This window comes from Perna viridis, chromosome 14 (genome assembly GCF_037379345.1).
Source record: "Perna viridis isolate PV_CMFRI_1.1 ecotype Kerala chromosome 14, ASM3737934v1, whole genome shotgun sequence".
NCBI classification, from domain to species: domain Eukaryota; kingdom Metazoa; phylum Mollusca; class Bivalvia; order Mytilida; family Mytilidae; genus Perna; species Perna viridis.
The window spans coordinates 5,751,301-5,757,300 of NC_142458.1; the positions used below are offsets into that span (position 1 = coordinate 5,751,301).

General features: G+C 34.8%; 1 long non-coding RNA gene across 1 annotated transcript; it reads right to left on the reverse strand.

The window, feature by feature from the left end:
* Positions 1 to 9: 9 nt before the first annotated feature.
* On the reverse strand, positions 10 to 4,086 carry LOC148597899 (uncharacterized). Its single transcript, XR_015918764.1, has 4 exons — positions 3,977 to 4,086; positions 3,588 to 3,663; positions 2,984 to 3,166; positions 10 to 538 (listed from the first exon to the last, which is right to left on the reverse strand). It is a non-coding gene; the product is annotated as an uncharacterized LOC148597899 (long non-coding RNA).
* Between the last annotated feature and the right edge of the window lie 1,914 nt (positions 4,087 to 6,000).

Consider the following 6,000-nt stretch of genomic DNA (forward strand, 5'->3'; position numbering starts at 1 on the left):
TTTTTTTGAAACATTTTATTTTCAACATAATAATGTATATATAACAATAATAAATGTAAGCACAATTATAGGAAGTTTTGTTAATCAAATTGATCAATGTACCTTTCCTATACGATATGATTCAATTAACACCTCAATCCAGTCATTGGAATGCAGTTTAAACACAATTTGACAGAAAACGTTTTTTTTTTCATTTTTTGTCCATTAAACACATATAGCTACTTCTATTTCACTCACACATACAATTTGAATATAATGTATACTGTACACATGAATTATGGCACGTAAATGCTTCCTTCCGCTAACTTTACATACAGTTCTTGAAATCAAAATTTAATCCTGCCTCTAAGTTATTGGAAATATTTATTCACAAATAAAAAAATCAATTTCTTGTCACTCTCGGTTGAAAACTGTTGAAGCTCGGTAATATTCTACCTCGAGCTTCCAAACTGTCACCAAAGTGATAGAAATATCAACCATTTAATAGTAAGGTTTTTCTGCTGTTCATGGATTTGAAGCTTGGAGTTGGGAAATATCTCTGTAAAGACAGTACAATTAAAATTAGCACATGTGTCATACAATTAAATTACTAGTCAGTAATTTAAAAAAAGCACGATACGCGTACGGTCATACGGGTTAAAATGAATTAAATAATCAATTTCACATGTCATTGAATATTATTGAAAGGAAAACCAATATTTGCATCCCTGGTTAGATAGTCTGTTAAAACGAAGTTAAAGGAGATTATAAAAAACAGGCATTTACTAGTATCAATTTCTAAATTTGCGACCATGTTGTGATACATTTATCATTTCAATACACATTTCGGCAGATAAAGATTTGTACATATATGTACATCCTTTTAAAGCTGCATTGATTGTTTTTAAACAGTATAAAAATATACTGTATATTCAAGTAAACAGTAAAACAAAATCAAAATAAAAATTTAAAAAAAACAACAAGAAAAATTAAAAAAAACAAAAATAATAATAAAAAAACAAAAAAACAAAATACAAAATACAAAAAAACACAAACATAGAGTAGAGTAATTGAATATGAAATTGTTTCACTAAACGTGAATAATATGGAAATTAGCAGATATCTGAAAATTATATGATTTTTGAAGAAAAAAAATACTTGTCACAACAGCATATAAAACCTTGCACTATTTTAATCATAAATAACTTCAAAACAATTTTTTTTGATAAATTATGCGAAACTCATTCTGTCGACTTTCCATGGCCTGTATAAAAACATTCTCACGTACGTAGCGACCAAATACATAATGAGAATAATAAGATGTCTGTTAAATATTTATGATTACATAAGATTGAATGAGACCCTTATCTAACCACTTAATATGAGAAATCTGTATTGTACAAAAAACTATCTAGATGTATCATATCTGCCCATGCGTTTGGAAAATCCATATGAAATTACCATAATTATATATTTAATCACCCTAATCATATAAATGTATCAACTGCTATGATAGTGCAGTGAAAATATTTCTATGAATAAGCTGGATACACAGGATAAACCCAAGTAATATGTTGTCGTCTTAAACATTACATTTTTTATTAACGAGTCGGATATAAATATCATGTTATACACATCAAATGATCAGGAATGAAAAGTTGAAACAATTTCTAGACTAAACAACTAACAATGAATCTGTCGATTTGCCGATTTTTAATTTTACCTATGAGATAGATAAAAAAAAAACAGACATCTTAACAAATAGGACAAAAGACAAGAAGTTTTATCAACCTCGAAAGAGTACTGGCTTTGTCAGTAAGCTTGAACAAAACAAAAACAAAACACACACACACACACATGGTAAAGTTAATACAAATATAATTCTATTTTATTATGGCAGGAAAACACATATTATAATGTCAGAACCTCTAATTCTAGGGGGTTGGTAGAAGTAAACTCTAATTTTTAGGGTTCTATCACCCATGCAAAATATCTTATCTTTTGCATTTTAGAAAAATGACAAAAATTGTCTCCCTTGGGTTTCTGATTTTATTGACTGCATATTGCTATGTTAACTTATGTAAATATGTAACCTTATTGATGTTATTTAGTACTTTTAACTTTCCCACGGTTTCAAAATATTTAGCATTTTCTAGACTATAAGGATTAAGATTTAGACTTACTAATTGCTAGATATATTTTATACATGTTTGTCCAGGGAAGTGATAATTGGGGCTACTCATAATCTCCTTTGAGCAAAGTGTTTGATGCCAAAGCCAATTAACTGGTTTTAACAGCTTTTTACTTCAGCATCAATATTATAATTAAATTACATAAAGCTGCTATTTCCTAAATGGTAACATAATTACCTTATTAAAATTTTATGGATATTCACTTAATCCTACTTGTTAGGGACATAAAAAAGTAGAGTTCAGTTTAGCCTTCGAACTGGCAACATGTATTTTGCGAATGAGTGTCATATAAGGAATACAACATAAACATGAATTTACAGTTTTTGCATATTTCTGGACTTGTACATATGAATAATTGTTAATTAATTTGTACATATTATTAAACTATTATTAACTATTACTGGTTATGTGTCTAATCAAAGGAACTTACTACATCAGACCATTCACCATGAGCTAGATTCCCCCCAACAACATTTAAGGACAAATCTGACCTCATTCTGCGCACACAGGGCTTCGTCCCGGTCAGATAAAACAAGATTCCATAAAGCTGTCGTGATAGCTTGTCTAACAAAAAGAATTGCATCAAAATCCTTAACATTATGTTATCATAAGGAACTTACTACCTCAAACCATTCACCATGAGCTAGATCCCCCCAACAACATTTAAGAACAAATCTGACCTTATCCTACGCACACAGCGCTTAGCCCTGGTCAGATAAAACAAGATTCCATAAAGCTGTCTTGATAGCTTGTCTAACAAAAAGAATTGCATCAAAATCCTTAACATTATGTTATCATAAGGAACTTACTACCTCAAACCATTCATCATGAGCTAGAGTCCACCAACAACATTTAAGGACTAATCTGACCCCAGAATGAGGAGCCACCAACATAATCAAATAGGCGCCAGCCCTGCATCGTGTCCCTCATCTGGCACACACAGAACGTCGCCCCGGTCAGAGTTCTATGCTTTATTGCCAATAAATGTTAATGCCCTGTAAAATACAGTTATATTCAATACACAACACAAGATAAATAATAGCACCTTGCGTATAAAGATAACATTAAAAATTAACCATGTGTGTGAATGTATATTTTAGTACATTCACATATCATAGGAAAAATATAACATTTGAGTAAATTTAATTTACGGCTTTATCAATCTGCTTGTGAAGCATAAACCAACTAGCTAAATATGTAGTTTGACTCGGAGGTGGGTTGGGGGGGGGGTAGGTTTACTCCATATTAAAATGTAGCAAATTATAAGAAAATGGTAAATTATCTAATCAAATATATTAAATAGCAAAACAACAGCTGTAGAGCATAAGCGATTAAGTGCATACAATAAGCGTAAAAAATAAAACAGCAAATACATAAGGAAAGCAAAACCTCAAGAATACTAAACACTAAGCTTACCTCACATACAGTGCAAGAGGCACATTTTTAAATGGTCACAGGAATAGTAAAAGTCCCCAGTACTATTGTGTTGCACCTGAGGTATCAAAATTAATCACTCGTTGTATTTGTAGTTTAAAACAATTACTTTATGACCACAGTGTGTGATCGATTTAAAGACTTACACTTTTACTTTTGAGCGGTCCACTCGAACTGTTAAATGAATCCATCATTAATCACTATTATTTAAGCATAGTAAATTATCACCACATATTTATGTGTTGAGGCAAATTATTATGAAAGTTACACAATCAAACAATCATTCATACCGGGCTTTCATTAGAGGTAGAAATATTAATTTCTAGACCATTAACATGCACAATTAATCTAGGAATGTTAAAGAAACTAACCTTAGTAGTATTTAAGTTGAAAGCAAATGCGTATATACGTTGAGTTGATAAGAATATAGGTTCCTAGATTCGGATGAAAATAAAAACCAACATGTCCGTTCAGATACTTAGGTAAGAGTGTTCAAATAAAAAAGGAATTAACCCGCGACAATTACCAACCAATAAATGACGAGAAAAGAAGTGCATACTGATCAAGCATGAAAAAGAATATAGAAGATTACGTCTAGATTGCAATACAATCACCAGTTCCCCAAAGCTCGTCTGTCAATCGGTCCAAGTCAAATAGTAAAACATAATACACATTCATACAAGTCCAATAATATGTTATTACACAATACATAAAATATTCATACAAAACAACATTGCAGACTATTTCAAACTCCCCCAGCCGTGAAATGACGACCCGTCATTTCTTTTGTGCTGCTGATGTCTTTATAATATCCAAGATGGTACGTGCTGTTTCAGTCTGCATGCCTTTGAACAAATCTGCATCAGCCAAAAAATGTTATACACTGGATTTTCTGGTACCACTCCGTACTTCCTGTAGACTTGGAAAGTTGGTATTTTCCAGAGGTCATCCAACTTGGTGGTTGTCTAGTGCGTGTTGATCGACGGATTCTCGAAGAAGACATCGAAGATTCATCAGAAAGTTCCTTCTGTTGTTCGCTGTCTGTGTCTTGTGAAAGCCTCCCTCTACTTCTATGATCACTGGCATCCGACTCTGTCCCAGGAACCTCATCGGACTGATCCGACTCATCCTCCTGAAAACGGGCGTTCCCTTTAGGTCGCGGTCCAGTTCCATCAGCACCGTCTCTTATAATCTGGTTTGGCGTATCCTCCAGCTTAGTTGTTTTTGCAGTAGCTGTTGAGTCACTGTCATCCTCATCTGTTGGTTCCAATGAAACTTCAACTCCAAGTCTCCATTAGACGATTCGTGGTGCTCTGTCGATCTAGTCGTCCTTGGGGCAGGTTTCGTTTTTGGCTTATCTTTTTGAAATATCTTGGCTTTGGTACCGGTCGAGTAGGCTCAATCAATTGTCCCACTGGTAGCAGCTGATTCCTGTGCAGTCTTCGCTTTCGACCTTTTCCATTATCATTCTGAACTATGAAAAGTGGGATGTCTGGGTTTGGCTGACCTAGGACGATGTAAGGATCCTGTTTCCATTTATCCGGCTGTTTATTTTTTTCCCTCGAAGGCAAGAATCCTAACTAGTACAAGATCCCCAGTAGTGACGGATGCTTCCGTGATCCTGGAATCGTACTGCTTTTTTTGATGTTGTTGAGACTTCTTTGACGCTTCTGCTGCAAGTTGATCAGCATACTTTAGTCGGTTTCGAAGATCCTCAATATAGTTTGATCCAGTACCTCTCCTCCTTAGACAAAAAGCAACATACACTGGCAGCCTTGGCTCCCGTCCAAACATTAGTTAGTATTGTGAAAAACCGGTGGACTCATGCCTTGTACAGTTGTGTGCATGAACAATTGTCCCACATACGCCTTTCAGTTTCTCTTCTTGTTTGGTTCAAGGGTTTCAAGCATGTTTGGTTGGAGAGTCTTGTTGAATCTTTCACACGTACCATTACCCTTGGGGTGGTAGCTGGTAGTGAGAGACTTGGTCATTCCTGTCATACTGCAAAGTTCGTTTATAATCTTTGACTCGAAGTTTGCACCTTGATCGGAGTGAATGCGGTCATCTTTTGGATGGCTCTAAAGTCAGGTAATCCATGCATACCAGTTGCAGTGGTGACGTTGTCTCGATGTTGACTAGTAGCGCCACCTGGTTAGTGTGAGTCTTTCTGCGGATACATCTTCCACACCTGGCTATCCAATCAGCAACATCCTTGGCCATATCAGACCAATTGAACCTGTCTCTAAGCAACGACAAGGTGCGGTCCTTTCCTGGATGCCCCATGTCGTTGTGTAGCGCTTCCAAAATAGTGTTGACGTGAGCTGCTGGTAGTACGAGCTGCTGCTTAACATCATCGTTGATGGTAACCTGGCGATATAGTATTCCGTCGTCAAAT